Source organism: Rhinoderma darwinii, chromosome 5 (assembly GCF_050947455.1).
Source record: "Rhinoderma darwinii isolate aRhiDar2 chromosome 5, aRhiDar2.hap1, whole genome shotgun sequence".
NCBI lineage: Eukaryota > Metazoa > Chordata > Amphibia > Anura > Rhinodermatidae > Rhinoderma > Rhinoderma darwinii.
Window position 1 is genome coordinate 11,854,455 of NC_134691.1, and position 18,961 is coordinate 11,873,415.

Below are 18,961 nucleotides of genomic sequence, written 5' to 3' on the forward strand. Positions count from 1 at the left end.
GTGGCGGCCTAGAATAAAGCGTCTTAATGACCGCTGTCAAATAGGGCGTATCAGCAGTCATTAAGGGGTTAATCAGTGAAACGTTTTGCCACTTTCTATAATTGCAGAAAATTGCCTCGGAATTGCTGCTCTTTTGTTGCGGGTATTCCCCATTAAAATCAATGGGGAAGCAAAACCTGCAACAAATAGCAAATGTTGCGATTTTTGCGGCGTAAAAGCTGCAATTCCGCCGCAAACATGTAATTCAGAAAAAAACTAAACACGTTTGTTTTTTAAATTTATATTAAAAAAAAAAGCTGATTGTCATCTCAGGAAGCCGGGCTGCACCGAGAACAGAGGGACGCATTGCTATGACAACGCCCGGTGGGTAAGTATTGTCTTTTTTTCTTTTTTTTTCAAGCACCGTTTTCCGCAGCGAGTTTCCGCCCAAAAAAATGCACCACTATTTGGTATGGTTTTTCACCCGAAATTCCCTGTGGGTCCTAGCATGGATACGCTACATAACCCTACCTTTAGGAGCTTATTATGAAAACCAATGGTTTCATATAACCGGTAGCTTGTCTTGGCCACTATCATTATAGGTCTGTATGTGCCCTACATGATATCCTTGCTTTAAACTATTATATGTGCAGTATTTAAGTTCCCCTGATACATTCTGCTTAATATAATATAATATAAACTCCTGTTATAGAACATTGTAGGGTAGCTCTCCTTGTCAGACTCAGCCGGGATGTGAACCAGCAACCTTTTGTGGTTTGTTTCCAATCAAACTCATCCTGTGGTTCACTTACTTTCTGCCCTCTGTTTTATATCTTTGGTCTTTTTTTATGCTTTGGGCACCTGTCTGATAATGAGCTCACACTGTGACCTGTTGTTTATCTCAGCAGCGTCAGGTCTGGGTTAAGATTTCTACAACATTCGCATCTTAATAGTCAATTTAATTTTTTCCTTGTCACCATCTCCGGGTTCTATTTCTATGACATTTTTCCTAGTTTCTAATAATTCTAAACCAGATATTTTTGTTCTTAAAGGGGCCTGCCCAAATGAGTGTTGAGACAAATTTGATCCTCGTTGTCCATGGAGAGGTGGCAGCTTGTGCGCTGTCACCCTCCATTGAAATGAATAGATGGGAGCACTAAGTGGTGACCATAACTCTCATTTATTATTATTATTTTTTACTTATTTTTTATCGTTTCAAAAGTTGACAAAAAATAATTGAAGAAGAAGAAGCAAGGACAAGACTATTCCAATTAATTTCAGTAAAGACTGGGTGCACTACATTACTACCTCTCCATGGACAGTCAAAACCCAAACTGGCCAGTTCTGAAGTCTCAGAGGTTAGACCCTCATTATCAGTGTGTTATGACATGTTCAAGTCAGTAATTGAGGAAATCCTCTGTAATTTACTGATTGTGATGTCATCCTTTTTTCAGTTCTACATGACTTTTGTGGCCATAGTAGATATGCCTTATTTAAGAGTTTTTTGTTTTTTTTAGAAGAACTAGTGTTTGGCCATAGCTGACCTTAATCCAAGATGTGTTTCTGTTTTGTGACTTTGTGATTTGTTCTAGACCTTGAGGCCCATATTTACTTTAATTAGTTTGTTTGAGCTGCTATTGAAGCCTCTATTGTCAGATTATCTTCAGTTCCATGGAGAAATATGAATATCTGAGACCTTTAAACCAAACCAAGAGAAAAAAAAAAAGGTGAAATAGACCAAAACTCATGGTGGGAGTATGTGGAATGTGAGGAGGATCCTACAGAACCATTGACCAGTTAGGAAGATCCTACAGAACCATTGACCAGTTAGTAAGATCCTACCGAACCATTGACCAGTTAGGAAGGTCCTACAGAACCATTGACCAGTTAGGAAGATCCTACAGAACCATTGACCAGTTAGGAAGATCCTACAGAACCATTGACCAGTTAGGAAGATCCTACAGAACCATTGACCAGTTAGGAAGATCCTACAGAACCATTGACCAGTTAGGAAGATCCTACAGAACCATTGACCAGTTAGGAAGATCCTACAGGACCATTGACCAGTTAGGAAGATCCTATAGAACCATTGACCAGTTAGGAAGGTCCTACAGAACTATTGACCAGAAACATTGTTACGGAGAACAAGGCCCACTCTGATATGCGGAAACAAACGGAAGAAGTAAAGAAGCTTTGGTGGAACCATTACCAATTACAATCATAAAACATGTCTGTAGTCCTTCTACCTTTGCAGTCCCAGATTTAACCCATACTTGTTTGACCAGAAATATCCTGTCAAATGTGCAAGATGTGGTTTGGATTTTCCTGACTTGCTATGGGTAATGATCTATAGTTGAATTTTAGTGATTTATGGATTGATTATCTAAAATTTTTAAATAGTGTATCCAGGACTCCATACCAATCTTTAGTCATGTGACGGTAACAATAAAATTAGGGCTTATCCCTATGATAGTGCAACCTTTTTTGTTTCCAAAAAGTAATCGCAAGTTGTCAACTTTTTTTCCCCTATTGGAAGAAATTGAGATTGGAATAAGGGATATCAAAGAGTTTAGAACCAGCCTTTAACCAGTTATTCCATGTATGGTAGAAAAAAGTCCAAAGCATATTATCTGACTGTGAAATACCTGAGCTATGAAGAAGCTTCAGAGACATTGGTTATGAGACGTGACCACCTCCTGTTCTCGAATCTCACTTTATCCCTCTCCCACCCTACGGTTAGTTTGAAAGGTCTTTATTGTGACCCATTTCTAAACTCCCAAAGTCACAATCGGCCTCTTTTATGTCCCTCTTTCGTGGCTTTCTTTATTGACTTTATCCCATCACTGATAACTTTCCGCACTTGAGTATAGACATAACTTTTTACTATGATTTGATCAAACACATCAGAGCTCGGCTGAAAGACGGGAGGTTCTTAAGGAATATTATTTCAAACAGAATCTAAGGCTTAATATGTCCATCCAGCCAAAGTAAGCCAAGGACTGAATAAATACCTGCACATTGCTTTCATATCATCTATGCTCAGTTGACTTGTCAAACTAACCTTATGTATTTTTACTGATACAGAAGAGAACACACCATGAAAAGGCAAACATCTTCCATTTCATCACATCGGGAAAGCAAGAGCAACCAGATCATGACGGAAATAAATAGCAAGCAGCAGAAACTTCTGCTACATCAGTATTATTTAATTTGGACTGCATTAACCATTTAATGCTCAGCTGCTGTCCACGTCTTCCTCGTATTTCTACCTAATACTAATGTATTGTGGAGATAAATCCAACTATGAATCTGTTTACTAACTTGCCAACCACATTCCCTCATTTAAGACCATGAGGCTTGTGAGAATATTGGAGTGACCCATGATTAAAGACTCCCTAAATATTATTATTTTGCATTTGTACCTATGGAAGTCCTATGTAAATATCATTACGCCTTCAAATGCATTTTGTGTAGTCTAATGTGTTTTTCTCCCAAGTATTGAAGCTTTGGTGGAAGACACGTTCCTGCTGTATATTAAAGATTATTTATCATGTATATTGTGGTTTGCTTCTGGTATAGGCAATGGCGGCTGCTGTAGCTTTAAGGAATTTGGCCTGGGGAGAGACGGCCTGGACGTCATTTTAGTCATATTGTATTTCTGTGCCATAACAGTGTTAGGGATGTGACACAGAGTGGCTACGCTGCATTCTCATGCTGGTTGGCAGGGCTTGGTGCACAAGAGGTAGCTGTTCCCACATAACAGGGTTCAGTGGGCAGGCTATGGTCCATTAGACAGCAGAGGAGTTGCTGCGCAGTGCCAGAAGGCACAAGTGTTATGTGAGAGCCCTAAGTATCATAAAGAGTCCGGAGTGGCAGCAGGTGACAGTGGCTGGAGCGTCCCCACATGGATCACTGTATCAGGTGACAGTGAAAGGAACCTCCCCATGTGGATTGTTTCGGGTCACAGTGACAGGAACCTCCCCACGTGGATTGCTGTTTCGTGTGACAGTGGCAGGAGCCTCCCCTCGTTGATCGCTGTGTCGGGTGACAGTGGTAGGAGCCTTCCCACGTGGATCGCTATCTCAGGTGACAGTGGCTAGAGACTCTCCATGTAGATCGATGTGTCCGGTGACAGTGGCAGGAACCTCCCCTCGTTGATCGCTGTGTCGGGTGACAGTGGCAGGAGCTTCTTCGCGTGGATCGCTGTGTCCAGTGGCAGGAACCTGCCGCATGGATCGCTGTGTCAGGTGACAGTGGCAGGAGCCTCCTCTCATGGATCTCTTTGTCGTGTGATGGTGGCAGGAGCCTCCCCGAGTGGATCGCTGTGTCTGGTGACAGTGGCAGGAGCCTACCTGTGAGAGACAGCGTATCAGTGGCGGGTGGGGGGCACGAGCCTCCCCGCAAGCAAATTTGATTTGCTGCAAGCAGAAGGTCAAGTAGGAGCCTGTGTATCTAAAATGGAGGTACCCCTGTATCAGAGAGGATTGCAGAGACTATGTTCTGCAACTGAGTGGTGAGCAGCCATTGTTGCCTAAACCAAGTTGAACTAGAGTTGAGATGAATTGTGTATAAGAGACTCGTGTATCTCTCGTGTATCTGAGGAGTGTTGTGCTGCTGCCTGTTGCGGTCGTGTGTGAGTGTAACACCGGTCTGACTATAGAGACTTCGTTTTGGCCATCACCTCCTGCTCCACGACTACCCTGCACACAAAGGTCTTACACCACCTACACCTGTAATGGGGGTACCAGCCTCCTGCACCCTCATGACATGATAGGGGTGGCAGCCCCCTCGCCTCCCACCATCTCCACGAGCCTTAGGTGTCCATTTGTGCTCTCAGCCCCTTCTGGGCCTCGTGTTTTCCCCCGTTTGTGTGACGTCAGGCCGCTTGCAGCAAAGGTTAGACATATGTCTTAGAAACAATGTGTAGAAACCGTAAAGTTAACAATGACCACTGGGGGGCAGTGGAACACAGCAGGAGTGAGAAAACAGACAGGCCATTAGGACAGAAAAAGGGAGGAACAAAAGCACAGATGAAGAGAGAGGGAAGGGGAAATTGGCAGGACCCCAGGAAGAGGAAGGAGGAGGAAAAAAGGGAGGAGACTGGGGCAGGAGAGAGGATGCAGAGCGGAGTGGGGACAAGAAGAGAGGACTTGCAGTGTGACAGAGAGAGAGCACAGTGACCAGGCTGCCGCCATTTGTAGGAGAAGTATCCTTGGCTCAACGTTCCTAAAAGAGGACTAGCTGGACATTCACTACAGCTCAGCGGTGTCAGGAGACACAAGGGAAAAGACGTCATCTTCATCAACAGAGGAGCAGAAATCGGAGGTAAGGGTGGTATGCCGCGTGGTAGTGAGTAGCTCTCACTCTGACCCGCGGAGGCGCACGCGGTAATATATCCGCCGGACTCACGCCGTAGCCAAAGGGCGAGGGGCATAGCTTCCACCTTTGGGGATTCCGCAGTGTGAGTGGTAGCACCACAGTGATCCGCGGAGACGGCCCATTCCTTCTTGAGACCCGCCGGGCCGGGTCAGTGAGCGCCAGGCGTAGCCACCCAAGGGCGAGTGGGACTCCCACGAGGGCGAGGGCCCCAGCTACTGAGAGACTTGATTTGAATACTGCATTGTTTCTATTTGGCCTGTTTGAAATTGTGATTTTTCAGTAAACCGTTGATTAGAAAAGAACTGAGTAGTGTTGTGGTGTCCACGTTTAGTCTTACCTAACACGTGGCGTCACGAACAGGATGAGCCAACCAGGAACTTCAGCGGAGCCTGCCATCAGTGCCCCAGCCCCACCCCCAATTCTGTTCCCTATGGGGGCAGCCATGTTAAATGTGCCCAAATATGACGGAAAGAGCGTGACGCTTATGGATTGGGCTGAGAGGCTAAGAGCAGCGGCCCGACTCTACCAAGTACCTCCCCCACACCAAGCGGATCTCGCATTGAGCCTGCTAGAAGGAGATGCTCGGGCAGCAGTAGTAGTCCTCCCAGTCAGTCAAAGAGCGACCCTGGAAGACATCATCGCCAGGCTCGAAACCCTATACGGAGACACTACCTCAGTTACCGATTTACGAAAAAAATTCTATACCCGTAGTCAGCGGGAAGATGAATCTGTCCAACAGTACTCGGTCGCACTCCAACGATTGTGGAACCGACTTAGCAAGAAAGATCAAGAGGGGTGTGCGGCTGTTCCTGACCCGGACAGGGTGCTGCGGGACCAATACGTGTCTGGGTTGAAGAATAGAGCGCTAAGAAGGAGCCTCAGAGACTATATACGGACGGAGCCGCATACCGCCTTAGTGGACATAGTTCGAGAGGCCATAGAGTGGCAGCGCGAGGGAGAGGATGGTGCTCACGTTAGTGTACACAACTCTACCAAAAGCGGACCACCTCCGAAAATGGACCCCACACCAGAGAGTGCTTTCCTCCGAGACTTTGCCAGGGATGTGAGGGAGTCCATGAGGGAGATGAGAGAAGAGATCAACCAGCTGAAGGCGGCAAGTTCTACCCGGGAGGACCGTCCTCGGCAGAGAAGATTTGATCCGGCCGAAATTCGCCGGTGTTGGGAATGTGGCCGACCAGGACACCTGGCAAGAGACTGTCAGGCCCCTAGGATGGAACGGCCACCTTTAAACTAGAATCACCCGCGGCTGAGGGCCAAGCGGCGGGGACCTCCAATTCCATCGGCCCGAATGATCAATATCACCGTATCGCAGGCAGATCGCCCATCTTACAGGCCCGGATAAAGGGGATAGACGTGAGTTGCTTGTTAGACACGGGCTCTGAAGTTACGACGATGGCAAAGGAAGTGTATGAGAGACACTTTGCGGGGTCTGATGAGTTGGAGAACCCTTGGCTCACCTTGACAGCTGCCAACAACCTCCCCATCCCAGTGGTTGGAATGACCTGGTTAGATATGGAGCTGTTCGGAAAATCAATCCCTAGACAGGCCGTGTTGGTCGTGCCTAACTATGCCCGGCCGGGTGTTCCCGTAATCATCGGCATGAACATACTACGAGAGTTAGACGGACTCCTGTTGCGGGAGATGGGAACCGTCTACTGGGAAAGAGTCGGCGGGAACACCCGAGTGCAACAGTCTCTTCAACAGTTACAGAGAATCTGCCGACAAAAAGAAAGAGTAGCCCAAGAGGAAGGACAAGTGGGTACTATTAGGTCACCCCGAGGAAAACCCCTTCAACTGCCCCCTAGACAAGAGTTAACGCTACCATTGGAGGTGAAGACACATCTACGGTTGAGGAATGCTACTGTGATAGTAGAACCACTTAGCGACGCCTCTCCAGCCTCCAACTGGATGGTGGGAAGGACCGTGTGCCGAATAGCGCGGGGCTGCGCCACCGTTCGGCTGATGAATCTGGATGATGTGGTGACTGTCATCCCTCCCGCCACAGCTCTAGCGGCAGTACATGTTATACGACCTCAAGATGTAACTGAGTCGGAACCCCACGGGCAGTCCAACGAGCCAGAGCCCGAGGAGACAGAGGAGGCTGGAGGGACACTGACCTGGCTGTGGCAACAACTAAAATTGCAGGGGGTGGCCCCCGACCCGGAGTCTGAACAAGCACTACGGGCGCTCCTACAACGCTACTTGACTGCTTTTGCTTCTCACGAGGAAGACTATGGCTGTACCGACGCTATAGAACACGCCATTCACACTAGGGGTGCAGTCCCAGTGCGGGAAAGATACAGAAGCATACCACCTGCATTGTACCAGGAGGTCAAAGACCTAATCCAGAAGATGTTGGAGGGCCAAGTGATCCGGGAAAGTACAAGCCCGTGGGCTGCGCCAATTGTGCTAGTGCGGAAGAAGGATGGCACCCTACGATTCTGTATCGATTATCGCCGACTGAACGCATGCACACATAGGGACGCTTATCCCCTCCCGAGAGTGGAAGAGTCACTCACAGCACTCCGTCAGGCTCAGTATTTCACTACCCTCGATCTAGCCAGTGGGTACTGGCAAGTTCCCGTTCGAGAGGAAGACAAAGAGAAGACGGCATTCATCACACCAATGGGGCTATTTGAGTGTAACCGGATGCCATTCGGGTTGAATAACGCCCCAAGTACATTTCAACGGTTGATGGAACACTGCCTAGGAGACATGAACTTCGAGTCCATCATGATTTACCTAGATGACATCGTAGTGTACTCCAGCACCTTTCCAGAGCACCTGGGTCACCTGGAGGCCGTACTGAGCCGTTTGACGAGGTTCGGGCTGAAACTAAAACCGACTAAATGTCGGATTGCGAGACAGAAGATCAACTACTTGGGACATGTAGTCAGCCCAGAGGGAGTGGCACCTGATCCTAGCAAGATTCAAGCCGTCATGGACTGGCCACCACCCAGCACATCTACCGAAGTGAGAGCCTTCCTGGGGCTGGTAGGATACTACCGGCGATACATCCAAGATTTTGCCAAGATTGCCGGTCCACTCCACGAACTGTTACGGGGGCAGCCGGCAGAACGGCGGGGGAAACAGAGTACATCGGTGGCCAACCGATGGGGCCCGACTCAGGAACAGGCCTTCCAACAGTTAAAGGAGCGATTAACGACTGCGCCCATCTTGGCATTCGCGGACTATTCACAGCCGTTCCAACTCTATACTGATGCTAGCCTGCACGGTTTGGGAGCGGTGCTGTCACAGAAGAGAGATGGAGTGGAAAGGGTGATTGCGTACGGTAGCCGGAGTCTGAGGCCCGCCGAGCGGAACCCCCTGAATTACAGTTCCTTTCGCCTTGAACTCCTAGCTGTAGTCTGGGCCGTTACGGAAAGATTTGCAGAGTACTTGACGGGAAGCCGGATAGAGATCTATACTGACAATAACCCGCTTGCTTATCTACACACCGCCAAACTGGGTGCACTAGAGCAGCGCTGGGTGGCACGCCTCGCCCGGTTTGATTATATAATTCGCTATAAGCCTGGGCGCAACAACGGCAATGCGGATGCCTTGTCCCGGAACCCGACAACGAACCCTGTCGGGGATCAGGATGAAGAAGTGGAAGAGGTGGAGATCCCGCCACTGCGGGTGGCAAGCAGGGTGACGCAACTGGAGGTCAGGAATGGAGGGCCCGAAGTGGGTGAACTGTACAGTCGTCTAGAGTGGCAGGAGAAACAGAGGTCTGATAAGGACCTAAAACATTTACATGGGTGGCTTCTGGCCAGACGGCGGCCGACAGGGTCCGAACGTGCTCAGCTGACACGAAGGGGATGCCAAATTGCAAGACAACAGGAGCGGCTGCTCCTTCGAGGTGGAGTCATTTACCGCCGGCTCTGGATGGCGAAAGAGCAACGAGTCGTGTGGCAATTGGTGTTGCCGATCAAAGAAGTAGAGTCAGTCTGCCGGACCCTACATGAGGTCGGAGGACACTTCTGCGCTGTGAAAACGGAGGCCCTGGTCCGAGGTTATTTCTACAGCCCACAACTGAGTGAGACGGTGGAGCGGATATGCAGGACATGCGCCAACTGTGCTATCCACAAAGGACCAGTGCAGACTACCGTGCCGCAGGCCATACACACGGGGGAACCCTTTGAACTGTTAACAATGGATTTCCTTACCGTCCATGAAGTGACCTCCGGACACAAATACGCATTGGTGTGTGTAGATCATTTCTCCAAATATGCGATCGTCATCCCCACCAGGGACCAGACAGCACCCACCACAGCCAAACTAATATGGACTCACGTTATACGGCCCTATGGGTGTCCACAGAGACTGTTAACTGACCAGGGTCCAAACTTCGAATCACAGCTGATTCAAGAGCTGTGTGTGCTACACGGCATACGGAAGTCGCGAACGACACCCTATCACCCTCAGGGCAACGGGGCGTGTGAACGCTTTAACCGGACTCTGTTGGGGATGCTGAGAACTTTGGGCGACGATCACCAAGAGCGGTGGCCTAATTATGTGGAAGACGTAGTATGGGCATATAATAATACCATACACAGTACTACTGGATACACTCCTTATCAGCTCATGTTTGGCCGAATGGGACGCCTACCAATAGCCTTACTCATGGAGCAACCTGAAGAAAATAGTGGGCGAACCCCGTCTCAGTGGATAGTGGAGCACCAGCGCAGGATTCAGCGAGCTCGAGATCGAGTACAAGCAGCAAGGAGACATGAACAACCCTCGATAACGGCCGGACCCAGCCAGGCCATAGAACCATTCCACCCTGGGGACAGGGTATTGGTCCGCAACAAACAAGCACAACGAGCCAGTAAGTTGGCACCACGTTGGGAGCGAGTGCCCTATGTCGTTATCCGAAGAGCGAACAGCGAGAAGACGGAAACGGCAGGGTACGGAAACTACACCGAAACTTGCTGAGACCCTGTTCGTTTCCAGCTGAGCAGATGAGGGAGCTGACACCGGCTACGGCACCTGACACTACCCCCGCTGAACCTAGTGGCGAATGGTGGGTAGTGGTCCCGGTCGCAGATGTCCCATCCTCAACAACAGGTGAAAGGGACCAAGAAGAAGGGACGGTACGTTACCCCCGTCGGGAGAACAGAGGGACCTTACCGTCCCGTTACAGGGATTTTGACTGTAGTGCCGGGGACTGCACTATTTCCTCAAGGGAGATGTGTAATGGGGGTACCAGCCTCCTGCACCCTCATGACATGATAGGGGTGGCAGCCCCCTCGCCTCCCACCATCTCCACGAGCCTTAGGTGTCCATTTGTGCTCTCAGCCCCTTCTGGGCCTCGTGTTTTCCCCCGTTTGTGTGACGTCAGGCCGCTTGCAGCAAAGGTTAGACATATGTCTTAGAAACAATGTGTAGAAACCGTAAAGTTAACAATGACCACTGGGGGGCAGTGGAACACAGCAGGAGTGAGAAAACAGACAGGCCATTAGGACAGAAAAAGGGAGGAACAAAAGCACAGATGAAGAGAGAGGGAAGGGGAAATTGGCAGGACCCCAGGAAGAGGAAGGAGGAGGAAAAAAGGGAGGAGACTGGGGCAGGAGAGAGGATGCAGAGCGGAGTGGGGACAAGAAGAGAGGACTTGCAGTGTGACAGAGAGAGAGCACAGTGACCAGGCTGCCGCCATTTGTAGGAGAAGTATCCTTGGCTCAACGTTCCTAAAAGAGGACTAGCTGGACATTCACTACAGCTCAGCGGTGTCAGGAGACACAAGGGAAAAGAAGTCATCTGCATCAACAGAGGAGCAGAAATCGGAGGTAAGGGTGGTATGCCGCGTGGTAGTGAGTAGCTCTCACTCTGACCCGCGGAGGCGCACGCGGTAATATATCCGCCGGACTCACGCCGTAGCCAAAGGGCGAGGGGCATAGCTTCCACCTTTGGGGATTCCGCAGTGTGAGTGGTAGCACCACAGTGATCCGCGGAGACGGCCCATTCCTTCTTGAGACCCGCCGGGCCGGGTCAGTGAGCGCCAGGCGCAGCCACCCAAGGGCGAGTGGGACTCCCACGAGGGCGAGGGCCCCAGCTACTGAGAGACTTGATTTGAATACTGCATTGTTTCTATTTGGCCTGTTTGAAATTGTGATTTTTCAGTAAACCGTTGATTAGAAAAGAACTGAGTAGTGTTGTGGTGTCCACGTTTAGTCTTACCTAACACACCTATATTAAAGATTTATGGTGAGTCTAAACCGTTTAGCACCATATCATTTTTGGATAAAACATAGCGTTTTATAATATATCTTTAAAGCGGTTGGACCTCCAGTTTTCTGTTACAGATTTCCAAATCCCTTGCTTCCCTTCCCACAGCCATAGAGATGTGTAAAATAAAAAATATATTCTGTCTTCCTGCAGTCACCACTGTTTTATTATTGAGTGTGTCTCTTGTCTCCACCATGTCCAGCCATGTACCGTATGCCTTCAGACAAACCCGGTTGAAATACTCTCTAGCTCATGAATAGCTATTAGAGGAGGGTACCCCGCTTAGGCCACCCACATAAAGAGTCGCCCTTGGTATTGGAATTTGGTATGTCCACATTTCATCACCATTTTAATTTAATTTAATCTAGGTAGGTCTGAAATTCTGTACACAGTCATTTCATAGTCTTGAACGGATCTTTGTTTTTCGGCACAGCTCCAAATCCCCTAATTTCCTTTCACAAAAAATTCTAGCGGGGCCTAGAATTTAACTATATACGACTCCCTTTGAACTCAATATTAACACAGTATTCAGTAAGTTCCTAAGCGCCCTTCAGTGGTGACTACAGGCAGACAGAATTATTTAATTTAAAGAGGTTTTCTTGGATATTGACGACCGATCAGCAGACTGAAGGGGTCACGGCGCTCCGTTTTCATTGTTAAACAGATAGAGCTCCTAACATTTGGTTGTGGCGATGTCTGGTATTGAAACCCATTCCAGCGATTGGGATTGAGCTGCAGTACCACGCACAGCCACTACCAAACGTACGTCACTGTCCATGGTAAACAGTAAATATGGAGTACCGCGGCCCCTTCAGTCAGTTAATCAGTGGGGGATTTGGACCGCCATAGATCTGATATTAATGACCTAGGTCACCAATATCAAAGTCTGGGAAAACTTCTTTAACTTTTTGGCTATACAGGAAATTTACAGCTCTCTAACAGAAAAAGCAGCACCATCCCATGTAAATATATATTCTGCACTTAAAGGGGTTGTCCAAACCCAAAAAACAGATGGCCTATCCTCAGTATAGGCCATCAATATCTGATTGGTCGGGGTCTGACTTGTGGCACCCTCGCCGATCAGCTGTTTTGGGGCCGCAGCCGTACGTTCCTTTCCTGCTCACACTATGAATCGCCAGCACACTTGTAGCAGCGGTTCACAATATTACAGCCTTCTCCCATTACATTGAATAATGTAATACTGTGAACCGCCGCTACAAGTGTGTCAGCCATTCACAGTGTGAGTAGAAAAGGAAATGAAGGGGAAGAAGCGCTCGTTGGAGTGCTGCGGCCCCTTCAAAATAGTCGATCGGCGGGGGTGTCGGGAGTTGGACCCAGACCTATCAGATATTGATGGCCTATCCTGAGGATAGGCCATCAATTTTTTTGGGGACTGGACGACACGTTTAATGAACACAATTTTTGGACCTCAAAGCAAAATAATGTTCAAAGATGGACGTTGACTGTTCGGAGAACATGGACATCTATTCATTTCTTTGGGCATAATATCAGGACTTGTTTGCCCAGAGCAGATTAGGGGTGGGCTCCCAGAAGCAAGAAAAGGACCTACAATTAAACCTGGACAATTCCTTCAATGTTCGATGCATAAACAGCCGGCACTCTGCTCATCCTCTATATAAACATCAGCTGCATTTTAATAGAACAGCAAAATAAATTGACGACCTGGTACTTTCCATGGTCACATTGTGTGTCTCCCTCTGTAAATATATAAGATCCGTTTTCTTATTAGACGTTATCCAATAGAGATGAGTAAACTGGAGACTGATTGCAGCAGGTCAAGTGGCCCTTATGCTCCGATGTTCCCAAATCGTCTGTGATTGCATCCACTTGAGGCTGAAACCACTTCTTATGAGGGTTAGAGAGGGCCATGACCTTGTCCTGAGGACTGTCTCTTTAATAGCTGTCATTAGATTTCATTCACAAAGCTAGAAGCAAATATTTACCAGATTTTCTAAATTAATATGGGAGATTTCACATGTGGATCATACAAAGGAAGAGTAATTGTGGACTGAACCACTATATAGATATAAATAACTAATATACAGTGTCTTGCGGAAGTATTCACCCCCATGATGTTTTTCCTGTTTTGTTGCATTACAACCTTAAGTTGAAATGGATTTTTTGGGGTCGTATCATTAGATTTACACAACATTCCTGTCACTTTGTAGGTGAAAAATATTTTTTACTCGGACACAAATAAAAATTAAGACAAATAAACGGAGAACTTTAATGTAGATAAATATTCACCACCTGACAGTTAATACTTTGTGGAGCACCTTTTGCTGCAATTACAGCTGCAGTCTCTTGGGGATGTCTCTATTACACATGCAGTCTCTTGGTCTATGTCTCTATTACACATGCAGTCTCTTGGTCTATGTCTCTATTACACATGCAGTCTCTTGGTCTATGTCTCTATTACACATGCAGTCTCTTGGGGATGTCTCTATTACACATGCAGTCTCTTGGGATGTCTCTATCACACATGCAGTCTCTTGGTCTATGTCTCTATTACACATGCAGTCTCTTGGTCTATGTCTCTATTACACATGCAGTCTCTTGGGGATGTCTCTATTACACATGCAGTCTCTTGGGGATGTCTCTATTACACATGCAGTCTCTTGGGATGTCTCTATCACACATGCAGTCTCTTGGTCTATGTCTCTATTACACATGCAGTCTCTTGGGGATGTCTCTATTACACATGCAGTCTCTTGGGATGTCTCTATCACACATGCAGTCTCTTGGTCTATGTCTCTATTACACATGCAGTCTCTTGGTCTATGTCTCTATTACACATGCAGTCTCTTGGGGATGTCTCTATTACACATGCAGTCTCTTGGGGATGTCTCTATTACACATGCAGTCTCTTGGGATGTCTCTATCACACATGCAGTCTCTTGGTCTATGTCTCTATTACACATGCAGTCTCTTGGGGATGTCTCTATTACACATGCAGTCTCTTGGGATGTCTCTATCACACATGCAGTCTCTTGGTCTATGTCTCTATTACACATGCAGTCTCTTGGTCTATGTCTCTATTACACATGCAGTCTCTTGGGGATGTCTCTATTACACATGCAGTCTCTTGGGATGTCTCTATCACACATGCAGTCTCTTGGTCTATGTCTCTATTACACATGCAGTCTCTTGGTCTATGTCTCTATTACACATGCAGTCTCTTGGGGATGTCTCTATTACACATGCAGTCTCTTGGGGATGTCTCTATTACACATGCAGTCTCTTGGGATGTCTCTATCACACATGCAGTCTCTTGGTCTATGTCTCTATTACACATGCAGTCTCTTGGGGATGTCTCTATTACACATGCAGTCTCTTGGGATGTCTCTATCACACATGCAGTCTCTTGGTCTATGTCTCTATTACACATGCAGTCTCTTGGTCTATGTCTCTATTACACATGCAGTCTCTTGGGGATGTCTCTATTACACATGCAGTCTCTTGGGGATGTCTCTATTGCACATGCAGTCTCTTGGGGATGTCTCTATTACACATGCAGTCTCGGGATGTCTCTATTACACATGCAGTCTCTTGGGGATGTCTCTATTACACATGCAGTCTCTTGGGGATGTCTCTATTACACATGCAGTCTCTTGGGGATGTCTCTATTACACATGGAGTCTCTTGGGGATGTCTCTATTACACATGCAGTCTCTTGGGGATGTCTCTATTACACATGCAGTCTCTTGGTCTATGTCTCTATTACACATGCAGTCTCTTGGGGGATGTCTCTATTACACATGCAGTCTCTTGGTCTATGTCTCTATTACACATGCAGTCTCATGGTCTATGTCTCTATTACACATGCAGTCTCTTGGGGATGTCTCTATTACACATGCAGTCTCTTGGGGATGTCTCTATTACACATGCAGTCTCTTGGGGATGTCTCTATTACACATGCAGTCTCTTGGGGATGTCTCTATTACACATGCAGTCTCTTGGTCTATGTCTCTATTACACATGCAGTCTCTTGGGGATGTCTCTATTACACATGCAGTCTATTGGGGATGTCTCTATTACACATGCAGTCTCTTGGTCTATGTCTCTATTACACATGCAGTCTCTTGGTCTATGTCTCTATTACACATGCAGTCTCTTGGGGATGTCTCTATTACACATGCAGTCTCTTGGGGATGTCTCTATTACACATGCAGTCTCTTGGGATGTCTCTATCACACATGCAGTCTCTTGGTCTATGTCTCTATTACACATGCAGTCTCTTGGGGATGTCTCTATTACACATGCAGTCTCTTGGGATGTCTCTATCACACATGCAGTCTCTTGGTCTATGTCTCTATTACACATGCAGTCTCTTGGTCTATGTCTCTATTACACATGCAGTCTCTTGGGGATGTCTCTATTACACATGCAGTCTCTTGGGGATGTCTCTATTACACATGCAGTCTCTTGGGGATGTATCTATTACACATGCAGTCTCGGGATGTCTCTATTACACATGCAGTCTCTTGGGGATGTCTCTATTACACATGCAGTCTCTTGGGGATGTCTCTATTACACATGCAGTCTCTTGGGGATGTCTCTATTACACATGGAGTCTCTTGGGGATGTCTCTATTACACATGCAGTCTCTTGGGGATGTCTCTATTACACATGCAGTCTCTTGGGGGATGTCTCTATTACACATGCAGTCTCTTGGTCTATGTCTCTATTACACATGCAGTCTCATGGTCTATGTCTCTATTACACATGCAGTCTCTTGGGGATGTCTCTATTACACATGCAGTCTCTTGGGGATGTCTCTATTACACATGCAGTCTCTTGGGGATGTCTCTATTACACATGCAGTCTCTTGGGGATGTCTCTATTACACATGCAGTCTCTTGGTCTATGTCTCTATTACACATGCAGTCTCTTGGGGATGTCTCTATTACACATGCAGTCTATTGGGGATGTCTCTATTACACATGCAGTCTCTTGGTCTATGTCTCTATTACACATGCAGTCTCTTGGTCTATGTCTCTATTACACATGCAGTCTCTTGGGGATGTCTCTATTACACATGGAGTCTCTTGGTCTATGTCTCTATTACACATGCAGTCTCTCGTTCTATGTCTCTATTACACATGCAGTCTCTTGGTCTATGTCTCTATTACACATGCAGTCTCTTGGTCTATGTCTCTATTACACATGCAGTCTCTTGGGGATGTCTCTATTACACATGCAGTCTCTTGGGGATGTCTCTATTACACATACAGTCTCTTGGGGATGTCTCTATTACACATGCAGTCTCTTGGGGATGTCTCTATTACACATGCAGTCTCTCGTTCTATGTCTGTATTACACATGCAGTCTCTTGGTCTATGTCTCTATTACACATGGAGTCTCTTGGGGATGTCTCTATTACACATGCAGTCTCTTGGTCTATGTCTCTATTACACATGCAGTCTCTTGGTCTATGTCTCTATTACACATGCAGTCTCTTGGGATGTCTCTATTACACATGGAGTCTCTTGGGGATGTCTCTATTACACATGCAGTCTCTTGGGGATGTCTCTATTACACATGCAGTCTCTTGGGGATGTCTCTATTACACATGCAGTCTCTTGGGGATGTCTCTATTACACATGCAGTCTCTTGGGGATGTCTCTATTACACATGCAGTCTCTTGGGGATGTCTCTATTACACATGCAGTCTCTTGGGGATGTCTCTATTACACATGCAGTCTCTTGGGGATGTCTCTATTACACATGCAGTCTCTTGGGGATGTCTCTATTACACATGCAGTCTCTCGTTCTATGTCTCTATTACACATGCAGTCTCTTGGTCTATGTCTCTATTACACATGCAGTCTCTTGGGGATGTCTCTATTACACATGCAGTCTCTTAGGGATGTCTCTATTACACATGCAGTCTCTTGGGGATGTCTCTATTACACATGCAGTCTCTTGGGGATGTCTCTATTACACATGCAGTCTCTTGGTCTATGTCTCTATTACACATGCAGTCTCTTGGGGATGTCTCTATTACACATGCAGTCTATTGGGGATGTCTCTATTAGGGCGGGTTCACACATGGCGGATTTTCACTTAAATTCCGCTGCGGACACTCCGCAGCGTTAATCCGCAGCGGAGCCGTTTCTCCATTGACTTTCACTTTAATTTCGCAGTGTTCGTTTACACGATGCGTACAATTCCGCTGCGGAGCATAGGCTGCGGAGCGGAATGTGGTGTCCGCAGCATGCTCTGTCTGTTGCGGAGCAGTGGCGGACTGGTTGCGGACTCATGGCGGAATTTCTCCATTGACTTCAATGGAGATTCTAAGTTCCGCAATGAAGTCCGCAGCTGTCATGCACATGTTATGTGTGGTGCGGAGCGTATTGGTTTTTTAACATGACATTTCTTCATTCTGGCTGGACCTATGTATTTCTAGGTCTACAGCCAGACTGAGGAAGTCAATGGGGCTCCCGTAATGACGGGAGCGTTGCTAGGAGACGTCAGTAAATAGTCACTGTCCAGGGTGCTGAAAGAGTTAAGCGATCGGCAGTAACTGTTTCTGCACCCGGGACAGTGACTACCGATCCCAATATACATGTATCTGTAAAAAAACATATAAGTTCATACTTACCGAGAACTCCCTGTTTCTGTCTCCAGTCCGGCCTCCCAGGATGACGTTTCAGTGTAAGTGACGGCTGCAGCCAATCACAGGCCAAGCACAGGCTGCAGCGGTCACATGGACTGGCGCGTCATCCAGGGAGGTCGGGCTGGATGCCGAAGGAGGGACGCGTCATCAAGACAACGGGCGGTAAGTATGAATTTCTTTTACTTTCACTAGGGAAAGTGCTGTCCCTTCTCTCTATCCTGCACTGATAGGGAGAAGGGAAGCACTTTTCCTGCAGTCCGCAGCGGCCAGTCCGCATCAATTTTCTGCACATTTTGTGCAGATCCGCAGCCGTAATCCGCAACCCGGATTAGGTGCGGCATTGATGCGGACAGTTGCGGAGGAATTCCGCCATGTGTGGTCATGCCCTAACACATGCAGTCTCTTGGTCTATGTCTCTATTACACATGCAGTCTCTCGTTCTATGTCTCTATTACACATGCAGTCTCTTGGTCTATGTCTCTATTACACATGCAGTCTCTTGGGAAGTCTCTATTACACATGCAGTCTCTTGGGGATGTCTCTATTACACATGCAGTCTCTTGGGGATGTCTCTATTACACATGCAGTCTCTTGGTCTATGTCTCTATTACACATGCAGTCTCTTGGGGATGTCTCTATTACACATGCAGTCTATTGGGGATGTCTCTATTACACATGCAGTCTCTTGGTCTATGTCTCTATTACACATGCAGT

The 18,961-nt window shown here is 47.2% G+C and overlaps 1 long non-coding RNA gene across 1 annotated transcript; it reads left to right on the top strand.

The window, feature by feature from the left end:
* The first annotated feature begins 1,506 nt into the window (after positions 1–1,506).
* Positions 1,507–3,384, top strand: LOC142652308 (uncharacterized). The gene is made up of 2 exons (XR_012847795.1): positions 1,507–1,706; positions 3,064–3,384. It is a non-coding gene; the product is annotated as an uncharacterized LOC142652308 (long non-coding RNA).
* The last annotated feature ends 15,577 nt before the right edge of the window (positions 3,385–18,961 follow it).